A 21,695-nucleotide genomic window follows, 5' to 3' on the forward strand; every position below is an offset into this window, starting at 1 on the left:
TGGATGACGCGGAGAAGGAGTTAGCCTTGTATTCTTTTTCATCTTTTGCTTTGAGAGAAAGCTTTGATCCACATGGACATCTAGAGGAGACAGTCGGCAGGAAGTTTAAACATGAGTACCAAATAGAAGATTTTATGATGAATCTATTAGATGATCTTGAAGTGAAACGAAAAATGCATTCTAGATTGCCTTTGGATTTCATCAGGAAATGCAGGATTTATAGAGTGGCCGACCAAGCTCAGGACAGTGGCAGACATATCCAGTCATCCTATGATCGAGAAAGCAAAACAATAAGGTTGGATTGGAATGAGCCCGAGATCGTGGATTTAGATACTTTGATGGCACCAGTCTTGTCTTGTACTCGCAGATGGGTTGATGTGCAGCATCAGAAGTTGAGAGAGCAAGGCATAGCCATGACTTTCACTTTAGAAGAGAAACCAGCCGAAGGTGGAGCTAGTGTAAGTGAAGGCAATCCTAATCCTAGAAATTTAGGTGAAGGTAACCTTCGATGTGCCAGTGAGGGCAATCTCCATCCAAGAGGTTCGAAGAGAAAAGAAAGGTCAGAGAAGAAGGAGTCTTCCAAGAAGAAGCAAGGGGCTAACAAAGATCGATCATCCGGTACTTCTTCTAGACCAGAGAAGAGGACAATTTAAGTGGAAGAATCCATGGAGTCTATGGTACAGAATGACAGGCAGGAAGAAGGACAGGCACAGCAAGGGTCACCAGATGGATCTCTCCAGGATTATGAGTTAGATGAAGACAAAGAAGATAATGAAATGACGTCTCCTCCCAGAGAAGAAGAAATAGTGCATAAAGAAATACAAGTTCAAGAGACAAGATCGAATATCCCAGATTGGTTGAAGGAAAGATTGACCAAGGTGATCGTAGTTGAGGACGAGGACAATGCAATTGATTTAGAGAGCCTTATTGGACGCTCACACGAAGTAACAGAGAAGAAGAAGGCTACCAAGATGTCCAAGATGATTCGAGATGAGACTGGATCCAGAAAACTGCAGATAGCTACACCGGCAGTAGACAAATATGAAGGTGAGATCCTAGCAGAAGAATATGATATACAGACATTTGAGCTAGGACCATCTACAGCGGAGCAGACTTTAGACGATCCTACCGACTCATTTGAGGCATTGAAGGACAAGCTTAGAGAAGAAATGGAGAAGAATAGAAAGCTTGAGAGAGAGGTCAGTGCATGGAGGACATATTTCAGTCACATCAATGAACCCTTGGGACGTCAGGATCCAGCTAGATCACCAGTGGAAGCACTGCCACTTCAATCAATCAATGAAGCAGAAAGATTCAGGAACATGGTCCAACGTACAAGTAATTGGATGGATAGATCTCATACGGTGGCCATAGAATTTGTTACAAGGATGATGAAGATTATTCATCAAGCTATCCAGGTTCTTGAGATAATCCACAATTTGATGATAACAGTAGCTGCATTTGCCCATACCAAAGATGTTATCATTCCTGTCTTGAAAGTAATAAGACATACATCAAGGGGGGTCTTAGTGCAAGAAAAGATCATGGATGGTGGACCTCACAGTTTGCTTCATTGGTCAACCTTACTCCATATGAAGAGTGTTTTCTTTGAAGACATCAGTGTTAGATGTGGCCAAGTTGAGGAGGTGATCAATCCGATCCAGGACAGAGTATTTGAGGTACTTCGTACCATTCTTGGCAGAAGGATTGAGGTCGAGACAGATGTGGATATGCAGGAATTAGAGGATAGAATCAAGATCATCTTTTGCAAGGACGCAAATGTTACAGATGAGCAATATGGTCAGATGTTTGCCACCATGCTCCTGATTGAAAGAACGAAGGAACTTGAATCTTCATGGGACGCAGCTCTTCTAGATGCATTCGATCAGGTCATCCACTTGGAAGAGAGTATGAAGAATCTTCCCGAGATTCCAATTACAGAAATCGAAGGAATCGTGACAAGATTCATTGCATATGCCAAAAAAGAACATTGGAAAGGGAATAAGATTCTAGATGAAAGGTTGTTATAGATGACATGGCATCTTATTTGTCATTGGTTTGTGTCTCCTAGGTTTTTGTGCCAAATTTAATATTTGGCTATGTATTTAATATTGTTCAGTAAAAAGGAGGCCATTTGTAACAAACCCTAATTAGGGTTTAGGTGTCATGATCTTGTCCATTGATCTACTTTCAATCTGGACCTTTCATTATAATTGGGGATGCTATTTATACCCCCATTTTTCATTTCATTTGATAATAGTCAATAGTTGATGTAAGAGAGAATAGAGATTAGAGAGATTAGAGTTAGAAGCAATTTTATTTTGTAGCAAGATTGAGTTTTGAAAAGAGGAATTCAAGCAATTGTTGTACATGATGACTTGGAAATCAATAAAATATTGAAGTTATGGTGTTTTGTTGCAACTTTCTTGGTTATCTTCATGGTTGTTTGATTTTACTTGAATCATGCTTAATCAAAGTAGTGTGTTAATTTGAAGGACATAGTGTGAGACCTGATCTTTGGTAGGATTCGTAATCCAAACCACTAGCTTCTTGCTGATTGTAGGAACGCCTTGCGTGGTCGACTGGAGAATACTTTGAGTCCCTTAAACTTCAATCATTATTGTATCTTGGATATGTACCTTCGTGGTAGTGTCCTTGACCTTTGATGTATTGAATATCATTTTGTTACCTTAGAAGATCGCACTAATTTCAATTGAGTTGTTACCTTATGGCAAAATTGAAGTTGGTTGAATCTTGCCAAGTCTTGTCTACACAAAGTCATTCTTAGGGTTAGAATTAGATTAGATCTCTTGAAAACCCTATCCTTTTGTTATTTTTTGAAAGTTTCTTTAGTTTAGTAAAATCTTTAGCTTTCGGAATACGTAAGGCCCCTTGGAGGAAACAGCAAATCACATCATACCGCTGGAAGCTTGTCCACACGTAGAGACCCTACTAACAGAACCTTGGAGTCTTTCTAACTGATCCTTTATGCGAATCTTCAGCAGTTAGAGACTATTTTCTCAAGAGAGGATAAGATGCCTATTGGTATTTTATTCTGTGTATGATGGTGTATAAAATACACGTCAACAGAATTGGCGCTAGAAGGAGGGCCTAGTTTCCGAAAGTCCGAAAGTCTGAAAATTTTGAAAAGGAACACATTGCAAACATGATTATGAAGTACGATGGTGTTGCCAAATGAAGGATTGAATCAAGTAGTACAACCGAATTTGCAGATAGGTAACACTCAAGAAGATATCGTTTCCGGATTGAATCAAGTAGCATGGAACGCAAGAAGTCAAGTTGAGTATAGCAGAGTCAGAATCATCTTGGAACAAGAGGAAGATAGAGCCGAAGAACATCAAAGGATCGTAGCTAGAGATCTTCGCAATCAAAGGAACCCACATTAATCCTCGTAAGACTTCACGCTGGATCGCATTGGTTCTTTCTCGCCCGAGAAACATCAAAGATTATTGAGGTCCACGCCAGGCATCAAGAATCTAAGTGAACTTCAGTTTACTTCCAAGGCAAAGCGAGCTAAAAGAGAAGGCACCCCCAAAGAATTCGAACCAAGATTGGAAGGATCTCCTGAGTCATCACAAGTTCTCCAAGAACAAGTACAAGCGGCGATCCAATCCAGTATCCAGGCGATTTCTCAAACGAAGAGCCAAGCTAGTTCATCAAGTCAAGCTTCAAAGAGTACAATGGCTCAACGTGTTCCACCTCCTCCTCCTCCTCCTCATATACTTAATGGTGCGACTTGGCTAGTTAACAATCCATCACCATTGGAGTTCGCAGTTTATCATGATATGCCGAAGAATCCAGAGCACTTTTGTTCCAAGTTCAATGTCAGTGATTTCCATCGCACGGCAGAAGATCACATCAAGATGTTCGAAGACCTTCTTCGTAACAGACAAATTGAATATGGAGATGTGGCATGTAGGCTTTTTCCCTACTCATTGGGAGAAGAGGCATACTTTTGGTTCATTCTCTTGCCTACAGGGTCCATCAGGACTTGGGACACGATGAAAGACGCATTCATTGCTAAATTTGGTATCCCAACTACACCAGCAGAGTTATACAGACAATTTGTGGAGGTCCGAAGGAGAGAACATGAACCCATCACTTCTTTCAATAACAGATTTCATCGTGCATACACAATCCTGCGTCCTCCTTATCTCATTGCAGATCCAAGAGAGATTTACTATGGAGCCTTAGATCATCTCACAGCTATGTTCGTAAGGACGCATCCTACTCCGAATGATCTAAATGCGGCATATGCTAAGGCCATTGAAGTAAGTAAGCACATGGGACAAAATATCACTGGACCACTATTACACATGGGACCTGTCGCGGCACCGAACCAGATGCAGGCAGTTGGTATGGCATTGGCCAACCAAACTCCAGTCATGAATCCAATTCCGCAAGCAACATATCCGAACGTACAGCCGGCAAATCAGTTGGTCCTTCACCCAGGAGCTCCAATTTCTCAAGCTCCACCCGCACAACCTGTGTACCTGCAAAATGCCACGAGTTCATCAAGGACACAAGAAGAAAAGGACGAAATGAAAGAGTTGATTGAACAAGTCAAGAAGCTATCAACAAAGGTGACCCACCTGAGGAATCAGAATAATCAACTCCAAAGCATGCAAAGGATCAATCACAACCAAAATTTCCAAGGAAACAATAATCAAGGATTTAGAAATAACTATCAAGGAAATAATAATCAAGGTTTCCAGAGGAGACCATGGAATACGGCTCCAAACAATGGAAATGTGGTGACGCCCTTGGACAATCCACCAAATTCGCAGAATCAAGAGAATCCTTCTACAAGCAAAGTATTTCTAGCCGAAGCAGCCTTGTCCAGTTGGTGCAAACTCCACAACATGAATCAACATTCTGAGTTGCAGTGCCATGAATTCAAGATTGCGGCCGACATCTTTCAACAAGAGATGCGTACCACTAATCCACCTGAAAATCCTCCCACCACAGGATATGAAATTGTTCCAACCACGCAATACGGTCAAGCTATGATCGTTGAAACCTGCAGATATTCACAAGAAGAAATTAGTCAAGTGCAAAATGGGAGATTTCCCCCAGAGTTAGCTAATGGACCGATGGTACCACCAGGATCCCAGTTTCCGCCAGCATCAGCAAATGGACCTATAGAAGATTCAGAATACTATTTTCCACCATTGAACGACAGTGTCCTAGTAGAAGGAATAAAGGAGGTATTTCACCAATCTTCAGGAGGTGTGAACCAAAGAGTTTATCACAGGAATCAAAGAAATCCAGAACCTCTAACTACGTCAATCCCTCCAAACAATTTCTCTACTCCGCCGGATCCTCAAGCCAGCAACATTCCAGAGTACCCGCAGAACACGCAAGAATACAGACAAAGGAATATTGCACCTCCCGCGGGTAATGAAATGAAAAGATTGGCCGCGCTAGTGTTGGATGAACTTAAGAAAGTTAAAGTAAGTCTACCGCTCTACGAGTTGCTCAAGGTGTCAGAAATCAAAGATGCAGTGATCAGTAGCCTAAGTGAGCCTAGCACAGTCGGGTCAAATGCTCAAGCTACTATCAATGTGACCCAAGAGGAAGCCGATTCCCAAGGACAGTCCGAATAGAATGAATGCATGGTCCAAACTATAACCTTCCTAGTTAAAAAGGAAGATATGTTGGAAGGAAAAGTATTACTCAAAAGAGGCGAGACTAAGAAAGCTCAGCCTACAGTCAAAGAGAACCTCACCACTAACCTGGTTCTCCCAGAAAAGGAAGTCGCAATGAAGAAAGATGTGGTCAAGAAAGGAAAATCCACAAACAAAGCCCATCACTCAAAAGAGGAGAGCCCAGCAAAGGATGATCATTCAAAGATTAATGAAGTCAAACATCAAGAACCAAGTGAGGAGACCTCAGTCCCTTCCCAAGGAAAGGACGAACCGGCACCATTCTTGCTATCAATCAGAATATTTGGAAAATTACTACACAATTGCCTTTATGATTCAGGAGCTTCAAGTAACGTGATGCCCCTAGTTGTTTGTCAAAGATTAGGTATAACTCCCGCGCCTACCAAGAGGAAGGTCACTCAACTTGACAAGACAGAAGTTCCAGTCATGGGCGAGTTAAACAACATTCATATGCAATTGGCCGCGGACCCAAGAGTCCAGAACTTCATAGATATATCAGTAGTGGACATCCCAGATTCATATGGGATGCTCCTAAGTCGAGATTGGTCACGAAAATTGAATGGATACGTATCGACCGATTTCGCACACATGTGGCTACCATGGAGAGGAGTCCCGAACCAAATCAAAATTGATAGCACTCCGAGGTTGAGGTTGATGATAACTGAATATGGGGAAGACAATGAAGTCCTGTTTTTAGAGTCCGACCTAGGGACGTACAAGCCCAAAGTGGAGGAAATCTTGATGATACAAGATGTACAAGATGAAGATACCCAGCAAGAGGTGATAGAGTCTACAGAGATGGTCATCGAAAGTGATCAAGGATCCGATCAAGAGGATGAAGGGATGTTTGAAAATTTTAGGAGATTCGTACAAAGAAACATCCAGCAAAGTGTGCAACTTGGCAACCTAGCATCCGTCCGAGATTTGCTTCTTCCGAATTGGTGTAGAATTCACAATGCCGTCCACTCAGAATCATCTTGTGCTTTATGCCAGACCGCATTGGAGCAAATATACAAAAGAGCCCCACAGACACTAATTATGGAAGAGATTCAAGATTCAGAGGATAAGATCTCTACAGAAAATGAAGTCTTATCCGATACGTCATCTGAAAGTCATGAAAGTCCAGAAATAGACAATCAAGAAAATCAAATATGGACATTAAGGTTCGACGGATCTAAATCTAAACAAGGATCTGGAGCTGGTTATGAATTGATTAGTCCAATAGGAGAAACTTACCTTGCCGCTCACAGATTACAGTTCCCTTGCACCAACAACGTAGCTGAATATGAATCCTTGATTCATGGACTATTATTAGCCATCCAAAAGGGGGCGAAAATACTGCAAGTATACGGAGACTCAGAAATTGCTATAAGGCAAATCAGGAAGCAGTATGTTTGCCATGATAAAAGATTGACTAAGTACAGAAATCGTGTCTGGGATCTCATTGAAAGTTTTGAAGCTTTCAATATCAATTCAATTTATAGACATCAGAATCAAGTGGCCAATTCACTTGCACAAGCCGCTAGTTCCTTGATACCATTAGCAATGGAAGGATTGAAGAAGTTCACAGTCGAGTTAATATCAGTTCCTTCAGTCCCAGACAACATTACCAACTTCCAAGTTTTTGAAGACGATAAGCACATTCTGGACTTCTTAACCAACACAGATGTCTTCTTAACACAGATCATTGATGAAGAGGAAGTGGGTGAAGCCGAATTCGATGCTGAAGGTGTCCTAAATTTAAAGACGAACACTATTCCAAAAGGAATGGTACAATTGGAGAGGATTTTTGATCCTGACAAGTTGAAAGAAAAGAAAAATCACAGTATGGAAGGCAACATGTGTGACACGATCAATCTAGGTGATGAGATACAAGCTAAGAATGTCTTCATTGGAAAGTCCTGCACAGCGACTGAAAGAGAGGGAATATTGAAAAACATGAGGGACTTCCCAGATGTCATTGCATGGAGTTATGAAGATCTCAAGACCTACGACACTGCAATTATCACTCACACAATCCCGTTAAAGCCAGGAAGTAAGCCATTCAGGCAAAGACAAAGACCGGTCAATCCTTTATTGGAACCACTGATATACCAAGAAGTGAAGAAGTTACTCCCAGCCAAAATCATCTTCCCAGTAAGGCACTCGACGTGGGTCGCCAACCTGGTACTTGTTAGAAAGAAAAATGGAGAGATCAGATTGTGTGTTGATTTCAGAAATCTCAACAGAGCATCAGAAAAAGATAATTATCCGCTACCATCATTAGATGAAGTGTTGCAGATCGTTAATGGATCGCAGATGATGTCCTTTCTAGATGGATATTCAGGATACAATCAAGTTCTAGTCGAACCTGAAGATCGACTAAAGACCGCTTTCACCACCAAATGGGGAACGTTTGCTTACAAGAGAATGCCTTTTGGACTCATAAATGCCGGGGCCACATTCCAGAGAGCTATGGATATCGCTTTCAGAGATTTAATTGGTAAATGCATTATTATATATATGGATGACATCACAGTTTTCTCCAGGCAAAGAGAAGATCATGTGGATGACTTGAGAAGAGTCTTCCAAAGGTGTAGAAGATACGGTGTCTCCCTTAATCCAAAGAAATGCATATTTGGGGTCACAGAAGGAAAGCTTTTGGGACATGTCATTTCAGAGAAAGGAATATCTATTGATCCTGAAAGAGTGAAGGCCATATCTAATATCAATTTGCCAGCAAGCAAGAAAGAACTTAAGTCATTTTTCGGCAAGATCAACTTCGTCCGAAAGTTCATTACCAGATTTGTCGAGATTGTCAGACCATTGAATGAAATGTTAAAGAAGGATGCAAAGGTTGAGTGGACTCCACAAGCCAAGAGGGCGTTTGAAGAAATAAAGACCGCAATTTCAGAAGCACCAGTTTTGATCAGTCCAGATTATCTCAAGCCTTTTTATCTATATTCCTTCGCTTCTGATTACACTTGTGCCGCTATTCTTACCCAGAGAAGTGAAGAAAGGGATGAAAATCCAATTGCATTCATGAGCACTCCGTTGAAAGATGCAGAACTTAGATATCCCAATATTGAAAAGCAAGCATACGCATTAGTAAAAGCAGTGAAGAAATTCAGACATTACCTCCTGAGAGCCAAGATTTATGCAATAGTGCCTGATGCAGCAGTCAAGACTCTTCTCATGCAAAATGAATTAGGAGAGAGAAGAGGTAAGTGGGTCGCCATTATCCAAGAATTTGATATTGAGATACAGCCCATGAAACTTGTCCGAGGACAAGCTTTGGCGCAGACATTGGCAATTGATGGACCAGGATTAGTCCAGCAAGTTTATGAATTAGAAGATGTCACACATGATGAATGGTACAAGGATATTGTGACATACTTGCTTAATCACAGATGTCCAGCTCGCATGACACCTACACAGAAGAGAGCATTAAAATTAAAGTGTCAACATTACATGCTTCAAGGATCTGTTTTATATCGCAGAAATTATGAAGGGGTATACCTGAGGTGTGTTGACAAAGACGAAGCAAAACAGATAATTGAACATTTCCATTCCAAGTTTGGAACCGGACATGGAGCCAACCTCGCTACAGCTCACCAGATCCTAAGGGCAGGATATTACTGGCCTACACTTTTCAAAGATACATTCAATCACATCAAGACTTGCCACACATGTCAAGTCGCAGCTTTTAGAGAAAGGAATCCCGCCATGCCATTGAACCCAGTGATTGAAGCCAGACCATTTGCCAAATGGGGAATGGATTTTATTGGTGTCATCAACCCCGCATCCTCAGCACAACACAAGTACATCATTACAGCTACAGATTATTGTACCAGATGGTCAGAGGCACAAGCACTTAAAGTTTGCTCTACCGAAGTCGTGATAAAATTTTTGGAGGAGAACATAATTACAAGGTTTGGATGTCCTTATGCGTTGGTTTGCGACAATGGATCGGCATTCACATCATTGAGATTCTCGAATTGGGCTTTTGAATACGGAATAACCCTCAAGTTCTCATCAAATTATTATCCTCAGGGTAATGGGTTAGCAGAATCCACCAACAAGAATTTGCTCAGCGTTATCAAGAAATTGCTAGAGAGAAGTCCGAGAGAATGGCATACCCAGTTAAGATTCGCTTTATGGGCGGACAGAATCAGAACAAAGAACGCATTAGGCATTTCGCCTTATTTTCTGGTTTATGGCCAAGACCCAGTCTTCCCCATGCAACTCAGGATCCCAACTTTAAGATTCATTCAGGAGTACATGGAAGATACTGATGCAATGCAAGCCTGACTGACGCAGTTAATGAACCTGGAAGAAAAGAGAGATCAAGCATTAGAGAATTTTGTGAAACACCAAGGAGTGGTGAAGAGATGGTTTGATCGACAAGCAAGAGTTAAGGCATTCCGAATCTCAGATCTCGTCCTATATTGGGACAAAGCACATGAAAAAAGAGGAGAACATGATAAGTTTGATAAGCTCTGGAAAGGCCCTTATCAAATTTCAGAGATATTGGGAGAAAATGCATTTAGGTTGCAGACTTTAACAGGAGAAGACATCCCGTTGCCTGTCAATGGGAGGTATCTCAAACATTATTTCCAGTCCTGAAATGCCCAAGGCCTTCCCTTGTACATAGTTAGTTTAGTTTGCTTTCGTTGTTTTGTTTTTTCGTTTTGGTTTGTTTTTTGTTTTGTTTTGTTTTCGTTTGCTTAGTTTAGGTGTTTTGTTTTTGTTTTAGGTTAGTTGTTTTGTCCTGAGGGGTATCCAATTGACATTGGGTGATTTTGTTATGTAACACTCTGATTTCCCACTAGGTTGTTGGTTGCATTTGGACAATCATGAGGTCTTTTGGAATCACAAAGGGAGTTTCTTTTAATGAAGCTTTGAGTCAGGACGTATTTGCATTGAAGTAGATTAGCTTATTGAACTTACGTATTTTTGTCCTACAGTTATTATATTTTTACACACTTATAATCTCCGAGTCATTATGGTTTCCAGGCGAAGCTATGATCAGTGAAAAATCTAAAGTCTAACTTCAGCGCCACCGCAATCCTCAAACCCTAGTGAGTTTCACTACTCACGAGCCAAAGAATTAACGGAACTAAATGGAGCAATGTTCGTGAGCTTGCGGCGATAACCTCGTCGGGACTATGGACGTCCGACTGGCAGCGAGGCTCTATCCAGGATGCTTTTGAAGTTTAGACGAACTACGTAGCTCATCACAGGGGAACCTGAAGATCATAATTGTCTTGTTGAGGGGAATTAACGCATTTGCACACACATGGGTAACTGTGGACTTGATACTTTGCCTCAATATGATGGTCTCTTCTTGTAAGTGTTTCTTAACTCCTGGTTTTGTTGAGGGAGATTTTCTGAGTTTTCCTTTAGAAAGATTGATTCCCAAATGTTTTGCAACATTTCTCAGTGGTGTCGCCAGATGTTGTGACCATTTCACACATCGCCCCATTGCAAATGGGGACCCCCTCTTTTTGCTCGTTTTTCGCTTCGTTTTTAGGATTTTGTTAGTCAGTCAGTTGTCTGGATTTAGGGTCAAGCCTTAGGGTTTTAATTACCGTCTTTTTAGGCCAGAATCCAGTCAGTTTTGAGAGCTTTTTGAGCTTCCTTTCGTTGGATGCAAATTTTGAATGGAATGAATTCGTCAGAATGGTCTATTTTCAATTGGAATTTTGAGTGCAGAGCTTAAATTTGTCTAAGTGTTGATGATGGAATGTGAATTTTGTCCAATTGACCAATTTTGACCAAAGTTTGAGTTTTTTTATTTTTGATCCTGGGCATTGAGGGTGATTTGTTTTTGCCTCGTGAAGTGATTAAACGTATAAAATCATGTTATTTTGACCTGTAGGAGCAAAATCGCTCCTGTCCCTCAGTGAAGGACCGGAGCTACAAATCAAATATTGCTTCGTCCTTGCAGGATTTTAATGACTTGACAATTTGAAGATGCTCAAGGAGAGATGTTTTATCAAATGAATATAACTTGAAGTGCCGACATGAAGGAGAATGGTCCAGAATGCTAAAATCGCTCCTGTCCCTCAGTCAGGGACCAGGGCGAAGTTATTTGTAGCTCCCGTCCCTCTCCCAGGGACCAGAGCGAAGTTCTTCATAAGGCAAAATCCAGACTAAAATCAAGCAAGTTATAAGTTTGAGGGCAAGAAAGGAAGTGAGTTGAAACTATTGAAGACAAATTGAAGATTATCAAACGTCAACAAGGGACCTAGATACCTAAGTTCGCTCCTGTCCCTCAGGCAAGGACCAGAGCGATTTTTGTCTTAGATGATTTTCTTGCTCAGTTTGAATGGATCCCAAGGCATGGATGAATGGAATGGAACGTTACGGATCCGTTGAAGATAATTTTAGAGGTTAGCAATGTAACGTGAAGCCCACAAGAGCAAAATCGCTCCTGTCCCTCTCCAAGGGACCAGGGCGATATGTTGATTATATTGCTATTCTTCCAAGTTCAAACCGCTCCAAGTCAAAATACATGGTGGCAAGGACGACTTAAGGCATCTCAATCAAGCACGAAGTATCCAAAGTTGCTAATATTGAAGAAACCGCACTTAGACACCTAGTTCGCTCCTGTCCCTCAGGAAGGGACCAGAGCGATATTTCCATAAAGGCATAAAATTTGAAAGTTTATCAAGCATCAAGTGATCAAGAACGATCAAGGAACTTTATTTTGCACGATGATAGCGATTGCAAGTTGAACAAGGCAAAGACGAGCTCAAAATGTTGAAATTCGCTCCTGTCCCTCAGGAAGGGACCAGAGCGATATTGGTTATATTAGCCAAATCTCTCAAATATCACGTAAGGTCAAGGTTTTGCAAGGTCGTAAAGGGTCCAAGACATGATTAAAAGATGATATTCAAAGGCTTCAAACGTTAAACAATCATCAAATTGAACAAAGAAGCTATATCGCTCCTGTCCCTCTCCAAGGGACCAGGGCGATTTGTATGGGATCCTTCATTTTCTTTCAAATTCATGCTAAGTCAGGGTTTTTTGGAATCACACAAGGTCTAAGGTGTCTTTTGAGGGTGATATTCAAAGGTTTTTAACGTCAAAATGTTATCAATTGAGCTAAAAGACTTATATCGCTCCTGTCCTTTGGACAAGGACCAAAGCGATTTCATTAAAACATTCATGTTCCTTGTCAAGGCAAGTTCACGCTAGATCAAGGACGTCCTTTAAGGGGCAATGAACGAAGAATCAAGGTTGAAAGATCACGCATTTTGGCTAGAGCTTCAAGATCGCTCCTGTCCCTCTCCAAGGGACAAGGGCGATAATCCTTCTAAAGTCTAAATGCCTTGTAAAGATCAAGTGGAACAAGCATGGAATGAACAAACAATGTTATTATTCGCCCTACAATGAAGATTAGAGATCAAAGATGCAAGGTCAAGGAGAAATTATGAAGATCGCTCCTGTCCCTCTCCAAGGGACCAGGGCGATATTTGCCAAAACACATGTTATCCTTTAAAGATCACGTTAAAATAAAGTCGCACAAGCTTTAAAACATCATTTGGAAGGTGATACAAGGAAGGTGAACGTTAAGATGAGCTTGAAATGGAGAAAGCATCAAGATCGCTCCTGTCCCTCTCCAAGGGACCAGGGCGATGTCACCTTAAAAAAGCACTAGTTCATACATGCGAGACAATCGAGTTCGAAGATCCCAAAGAAAATGGCAAATGCAACGTGGAGATGAAGACCTTGGACGTAAAAATTGCAAGAATCAAAACCAAATTGATGGATCGCTCCTGTCCCCCAGTCAGGGACCAGGGCGATGAGGTACGTATCTTCCATTTTCAAAAGTTGGCGCTCAAACATACATTTTTGAATTTATTTAAATGCTAGAAAAGAAAAAATCGATATTTAATGAAAATTAGCATTTAAATATTGCGCTTAATATTAATTAATTATTTTGCCTTGTAAAAATCGAATTTGTCAATTTAAATGATAAAGGCATTTAATTAATTATTTATTAATTAATAAAAAAAATCAAGAGGAGGGCTAAGATATGGAGGTCGGCCTTGTTATTTTATTAAAAATCGTTTAAAATTGCCTTATTTTTTACCAAGTCGGCCTTGGGGGTGAATGAGAGATGAGCGCTATAAAGGGAGGGTGAAAATCTTCATTTTCACATTATCATTTTCATCTCATATGCGATCAAAAGAAGAAGTGCGAATTATTATCCAAGGTGGTGCGAAATACTATCCAAAGGTGGTGCGAGATTTGGAAATTTATTTGTGCGAACTTGAAGTTTTTACTTGAGCGAACTTTGCCAAGGATAGAGGAGATCACGTCAAGGACAACTCAAAGGGTGGCGAATTTGATATTTTAAAGGAGAGATTGGGTTGAAGACTATCTATACGTCAATTTTGCCTAGGCGATTTTGTTCTTTTTGCATTCTAGAGTTAGCTCTCTTTTGAGGTATGGCGATTTGGTTTTATTGTTTTAATTTTGAGTTGTTCATCGTCATAGCCTAAATTTTGAAATTTTGAATTTTGATTCCTAACTCAATCGTTCATTTTAGGAAATGATAATTCTAAGACTTATCATGACGTTTCCTAAAAAATTTACTCTCTAATCTACGTTATTTATTGCAAAATTTAGTCTCTCATTATGAAATGTTGTGTAGGTATGGCAACCTCGAAGGCGGGAGCATCCACCAGTCGTTCAGCTCTCATGAAAGAAGATCAGAAGACCAAAGAAGTGGAGACTAAGATCGTGTCGAAGTGGAGCAACATTGGAGATACTAACTTAGGCAACTTCAGCACAAAGAAGTTTCGAGAGGTCCCTTACATTGGCAAGCCATCACCTGTCGCCCGGAGAATAATAGAGAGTGGCATCATTAAGGCGGCCGGCTTTCCTCCAGCTATTTAGTGCCATGAGTTGATGATCGAGTGTGCTCGTCACTATGATCCACAGTCCAGGACGATCGTGTCCAATGAGGGAAACACTTTGGCGTACCTTTCAGAGGAAGCTATAAGTGAAGCTTTCCATCTTCCAGAGCACAGGGACATGATATACAAGAGCATAGAAGGAGCCAGATCAATGTACGAAGATGATCCAGATGCTTGTCTAAGTATCATTAACAAGAACTGGCTACTCAAGAGCCGTCCCCGTCTAAGAAAGATCCCAAACACACCGCACAGGATTGATTTCCAGGAGGAGTACAGAGATTTGATTACCATGCTCAACCGAGTTACAGGAGCCCCTCACGCCTTCTATTTTGAGAAGTGGATGTTCTACTTCATCCAGGTGATTGTTCAAGGGAAAGGTACGATACATTGGGCTAGGATGATTAGCCATTGCTTGGACGTACAGTTGAGGAGACTCAAGGCTACTAAGTCCTTCCACATGAGTTCATACATCATCTATGCCTTGATCAGAAGTGTTGAGTACGCAGGACTACCTCACAGAGGAGTGATTGGAAGAGGACCCGGCGAGGTCAGAGCTTGTGATTCCTATGCCTACTTGCATCATCCACCAGGGAGTAACTACAAGTTAGTTAATGATACCTTCACGATGAACATCACAAGGACGTTGCAAGGTGGAATTCACAACAGATTATCTCAGGATGCCCAGGAATTAATCAGGAGGTACGGTGCTTGGTTTATCCAGTTTCCCAAGTTCACTTATATTAGAGTGCATGGATGTCCTTTACCTCCATACATGTTGCCGAGATATCCGACAGACAGAATTGTGTTACTTGAAGTAACAAGACAGTTGGCAGCATATGCGAAGGCATTCAGACACAGACATCAGAATGGAGTTCCGGTACCCATCATTTTGGGTAATTCAGTTGAGGTATGTCCTAATGCTTTAGCCATGGATGACGCGGAGAAGGAGTTAGCCTTGTATTCTTTTTCATCTTTTGCTTTGAGAGAAAGCTTTGATCCACATGGACATCTAGAGGAGACAGTCGGCAGGAAGTTTAAACATGAGTACCAAATAGAAGATTTTATGATGAATCTATTAGATGATCTTGAAGTGAAACGAAAAATGCATTCTAGATTGCCTTTGGATTTCATCAGGAAATGCAGGATTTATAGAGTGGCCGACCAAGCTCAGGACAGTGGCAGACATATCCAGTCATCCTATGATCGAGAAAGCAAAACAATAAGGTTGGATTGGAATGAGCCCGAGATCGTGGATTTAGATACTTTGATGGCACCAGTCTTGTCTTGTACTCGCAGATGGGTTGATGTGCAGCATCAGAAGTTGAGAGAGCAAGGCATAGACATGACTTTCACTTTAGAAGAGAAACCAGCCGAAGGTGGAGCTAGTGTAAGTGAAGGCAATCCTAATCCTAGAAATTTAGGTGAAGGTAACCTTCGATGTGCCAGTGAGGGCAATCTCCATCCAAGAGGTTCGAAGAGAAAAGAAAGGTCAGAGAAGAAGGAGTCTTCCAAGAAGAAGCAAGGGGCTAACAAAGATCGATCATCCGGTACTTCTTCTAGACCAGAGAAGAGGACAATTTAAGTGGAAGAATCCATGGAGTCTATGGTACAGAATGACAGGCAGGAAGAAGGACAGGCACAGCAAGGGTCACCAGATGGATCTCTCCAGGATTATGAGTTAGATGAAGACAAAGAAGATAATGAAATGACGTCTCCTCCCAGAGAAGAAGAAATAGTGCATAAAGAAATACAAGTTCAAGAGACAAGATCGAATATCCCAGATTGGTTGAAGGAAAGATTGACCAAGGTGATCGTAGTTGAGGACGAGGACAATGCAATTGATTTAGAGAGCCTTATTGGACGCTCACACGAAGTAACAGAGAAGAAGAAGGCTACCAAGATGTCCAAGATGATTCGAGATGAGACTGGATCCAGAAAACTGCAGATAGCTACACCGGCAGTAGACAAATATGAAGGTGAGATCCTAGCAGAAGAATATGATATACAGACATTTGAGCTAGGACCATCTACAGCGGAGCAGACTTTAGACGATGCTACCGACTCATTTGAGGCATTGAAGGACAAGCTTAGAGAAGAAATGGAGAAGAATAGAAAGCTTGAGAGAGAGGTCGGTGCATGGAGGACATATTTCAGTCACATCAATGAACCCTTGGGACGTCAGGATCCAGCTAGATCACCAGTGGAAGCACTGCCACTTCAATCAATCAATGAAGCAGAAAGATTCAGGAACATGGTCCAACGTACAAGTAATTGGATGGATAGATCTCATACTGTGGCCATAGAATTTGTTACAAGGATGATGAAGATTATTCATCAAGCTATCCAGGTTCTTGAGATAATCCACAATTTGATGATAACAGTAGCTGCATTTGCCCATACCAAAGATGTTATCATTCCTGTCTTGAAAGTAATAAGACATACATCAAGGGGGGTCTTAGTGCAAGAAAAGATCATGGATGGTGGACCTCACAGTTTGCTTCATTGGTCAACCTTACTCCATATGAAGAGTGTTTTCTTTGAAGACATCAGTGTTAGATGTGGCCAAGTTGAGGAGGTGATCAATCCGATCCAGGACAGAGTATTTGAGGTACTTCGTACCATTCTTGGCAGAAGGATTGAGGTCGAGACAGATGTGGATATGCAGGAATTAGAGGATAGAATCAAGATCATCTTTTGCAAGGACGCAAATGTTACAGATGAGCAATATGATCAGATGTTTGCCACCATGCTCCTGATTGAAAGAACGAAGGAACTTGAATCTTCATGGGACGCAGCTCTTCTAGATGCATTCGATCAGGTCATCCACTTGGAAGAGAGTATGAAGAATCTTCCCGAGATTCCAATTACAGAAATCGAAGGAATCGTGACAAGATTCATTGCATATGCCAAAAAAGAACATTGGAAAGGGAATAAGATTCTAGATGAAAGGTTGTCATAGATGACATGGCATCTTATTTGTCATTGGTTTGTGTCTCCTAGGTTTTTGTGCCAAATTTAATATTTGGCTATGTATTTAATATTGTTCAGTAAAAAGGAGGCCATTTGTAACAAACCCTAATTAGGGTTTAGGTGTCATGATCTTGACCATTGATCTACTTTCAATCTGGACCTTTCATTATAATTGGGGATGCTATTTATACCCCCATTTTTCATTTCATTTGATAATAGTCAATAGTTGATGTAAGAGAGAATAGAGATTAGAGAGATTAGAGTTAGAAGCAATTTTATTTTGTAGCAAGATTGAGTTTTGAAGAGAGGAATTCAAGCAATTGTTGTACATGATGACTTGGAAATCAATAAAATATTGAAGTTATGGTGTTTTGTTGCAACTTTCTTGGTTATCTTCATGGTTGTTTGATTTTACTTGAATCATGCTTAATCAAAGTAGTGTGTTAATTTGAAGGACATAGTGTGAGACCTGATCTTTGGTAGGATTCGTAATCCAAACCACTAGCTTCTTGCTGATTGTAGGAACGCCTTGCGTGGTCGACTGGAGAATACTTTGAGTCCCTTAAACTTCAATCATTATTGTATCTTGGATATGTACCTTCGTGGTAGTGTCCTTGACCTTTGATGTATTGAATATCATTTTGTTACCTTAGAAGATCGCACTAATTTCAATTGAGTTGTTACCTTATGGCAAAATTGAAGTTGGTTGAATCTTGCCAAGTCTTGTCTACACGAAGTCATTCTTAGGGTTAGAATTAGATTAGATCTCTTGAAAACCCTATCCTTTTGTTATTTTTTGAAAGTTTCTTTAGTTTAGTAAAATCTTTAGCTTTCGGAATACATAAGGCCCCTTGGAGGAAACAGCAAATCACATCATACTGCTGGAAGCTTGTCCACACGTAGAGACCCTACTAACAGAACCTTGGAGTCTTTCTAACTGATCCTTTATGCGAATCTTCAGCAGTTAGAGACTATTTTCTCAAGAGAGGATAAGATGCCTATTGGTATTTTATTCTGTGTATGATGGTGTATAAAATACACGTCAACAGGACCTCATCGCCGTTCTCCCTACTTGTAATTCCTTATATTACTATCATGGCAGTTTGCTCAATATATTCATCATGAATCACTTATACATTTCATAGTTGTGTAATTTTAAGACAAGTTTTCTCTCTTCCTTTCTTACTTGTTATTGTAACCAGTTAGATAATATAGATCTTGGGGGCGTATGGGTTTATGATCACTGGATTGTTCTTCCACAAAAATCCATTTGTTTTACTGTCTCCTCTTTTGATTGAAGGATTTAAGTCTTCCTTCATCTTATCTTGTTTTCTTGCAGGGGCTTTCCCCTTCCTCCCTACTTGTTCCTTTATTGGATATAACTTTAATATGATGGGCTTGACTTTTTCTCTCACATTTATGTCCTGGCTCCCAATTTTCTTTGCACCTGTAGCACAAGTTTTTATTTTTATGGTTACTTCGGTTGCTAGTATGCCCCTCCTCTTAGAGGTTTTTACACTTGTAGCACAACTTTTCCTCTCAGCGTTCCTTATTACAAGCATGCCAATGCCTCCATGGGTCTTTATAGTTGAAACATAGACTTTTCTTTTGAAGTTCTTCTTGAGTGTCTTGCGGAAGAAATATTCCCTCACGCCTATCCTTTCCATAGAGATGTTTGTCCTTTGATATCTCCTTTCTAGAGGGATCCTTTTCCCTTATTTTGGCAGAGTTAAACTTAGTAGCTTTAGGATTGCTTATTCTAAGTTTGGTGGGTCTAGGGCACTCACTATGCTCTTGATTGATTTCTTTAGTCCTTCCACGAATAAATATGTGAGTCTTCTCTAAGAGATTTCCGGTATCATCATTGCTAGTTTTTGGAATTCAATAGCATAGTCTTCAACTGTTCCATATTTCATAAGTTGAGTGAGTTCTCTAAAATACCACTTAGGATGTTTTTGGTCGAATCTTGTGATGAGTTTTTGGGTAAACTCATCATAGGTAGTGATTTGTTGGTGGCCTTGTGCAATGAGGCTGTGGTGCCACCAATCATGAGCTATTCGTGCTAAATGAAGCACGGCGAACTTAATAGCATTTTTTTCAATCATAAGACTAAGTGATAGGTAGGTATCTAGTTTTTGGACACATGACCATGTTGTGTATTTCCCGGATCCATCAAAGTTTGGAATGGTCATCTTACTTATCCTTTCCTTAATGTCTCTATTGAGATGCCTTCTTTTCCTATTTGGGTTGACCCTGGATTTTGCTTCACAATAATCTCTGAAGGATATACTTCTTTGTACCTCGGGATCTAACCTAGAGTATATTTCAGCAAGATCCTCTCTTAAACGCTTCCTTACTTAATAACATAATCTCCTTAATTGCTGCTGATAAGTTACAGTTCAAATTTACCAATATAGACTAACTGTTAGTCTCTTTACTCTAATGAATCTTGGCTTAATCAATATATTTGAATCTGCATATTGATCTTCACAGCAATAATATTATGACTAAGTCTTCCATTCTGCTCATATCATTTCCTATCCATGAAATACTTCCTCCGTAATGCAAGACTTAAGTCAAACCTTTTGATATTAATATTATACATCGACCCTCGTTGATGTATCGCAGATATATATATATATATATCACGGATACATCCTCAATACTCTAGCTATTAACGATACTCAGTGGTCTCAGTTGAACCGTCTATGATATGACAATCGCTGTTATTAGATGTTAGCATAAGCTATCGCCGATCCTCGGAATTTAACACATCCATATAACCGATAGTCTCTGTTAATTCATAATAAACAACGGTGTGGAGTATTTGACGGCACCTTTTTTTTTATTCCTTTTATTATTCACGACAATTCTTGGATGATAACTTTGTGCTTGTTTTTGAAGATAATGACCGTTGTCTTTCATTCCTTAAGATTCTCCTTTTATTCTTCTTTCAAGGCGGGGCATGACAATAACATAGATTTATTTACCAAATAGCCAACTAACTTCTACATATTTTATACCTTTGGCTAACTAATATTTATTTATAACAAACTTGGCACACTTGGCCAACTGCACTTGGTAGATTTGTGGGATATATATGTGAAAGAACAAATTTGAAAGGAAGCAAAACAAAGGCAAGTTCCTCAAGAAGTAATTTATGATAAAGTAAGAGTGAACGGAGAGGTGGATATACTCAACTATCTACCAAGAATGGAATTTTGAAGCACAAAGACAAAATACAAGATAGCATTATGAAGATAGAAGCCATCAAGAAGAAGAGGAATGAAACACAGATTGGTGTCACACTCTCAATAATTGATTAATACTCTTATACCCAAATAAAAGCGAGACAAATCATAGATTGGTCCAGGAACAAAACAAGAAGTGACACAATCTCTAAGGATTGTCAAACAAAGATAGGAGAGAAAATTAAAACAAGAAAATGGAGAAAACACAACTGTACAAAAGAGCCCATTCCAAGATAGAAGTGAAAGTTGAAGTGTGAGAGACAAATAAGACAAGAAACTAAAGAAAACCCAATTGTAAAAAAGAGCCCATTCCAAGAAGTGAAAGTTGAAGTGTGAGTCAAATATGTATTGTGGAAAATAGCAACCATAATATTCCCACCACAAAGAAACATATGAAGGTAGAGTGGGAAGAGATAGCAAGGCACATAATACCACCAAATGAAGCATGGGTTGATCTTTCTAACCAAGTGAAAAATTCAACAAAACCACTAGAGGATGAAGAAGAATGGGAGACAGAATCTAAAGATTCTTTGACAAAAGTGTACAAGAGCAATCTTCAACATATCAAATAATTGTTGATTGATGAAGAATTGGTGATTAAAGTAATCAGGCTAAAACTGTTGGACTGAAGAAGTATAAGAGAGAACCAAAAGGCAATTAAAATGTGTGGAATGTTGAAATTGGACAAATTGAGGATTCTAATGTGGTCGAGAGTGCAAGAAAAGAACGCAAGCATCTATATCAAAATTCCCAAGTGAGCAAGTTCTAGGCATTAAGGTTGCATTAGAACTGAAATATGGTGAGTCCCCCAGCAAGTCCCAATGTTGAGAGGAAAAAATTGCCCAAATTCATTAGTAATGAATTAGAGGATCTAATAG

General features: G+C 40.1%; 1 protein-coding gene across 7 annotated transcripts in view; it reads right to left on the minus strand.

Annotated features, from left to right (window-relative positions):
* Positions 1 to 21,695, minus strand: part of LOC131076271 (protein N-terminal asparagine amidohydrolase) — a 249,113-nt gene that overhangs the window by 117,828 nt on the left and 109,590 nt on the right. The gene's annotated exons all lie outside the window — the stretch shown is intronic.

This window comes from Cryptomeria japonica, chromosome 4 (assembly GCF_030272615.1).
Source record: "Cryptomeria japonica chromosome 4, Sugi_1.0, whole genome shotgun sequence".
In the NCBI taxonomy this organism is placed as follows: domain Eukaryota; kingdom Viridiplantae; phylum Streptophyta; class Pinopsida; order Cupressales; family Cupressaceae; genus Cryptomeria; species Cryptomeria japonica.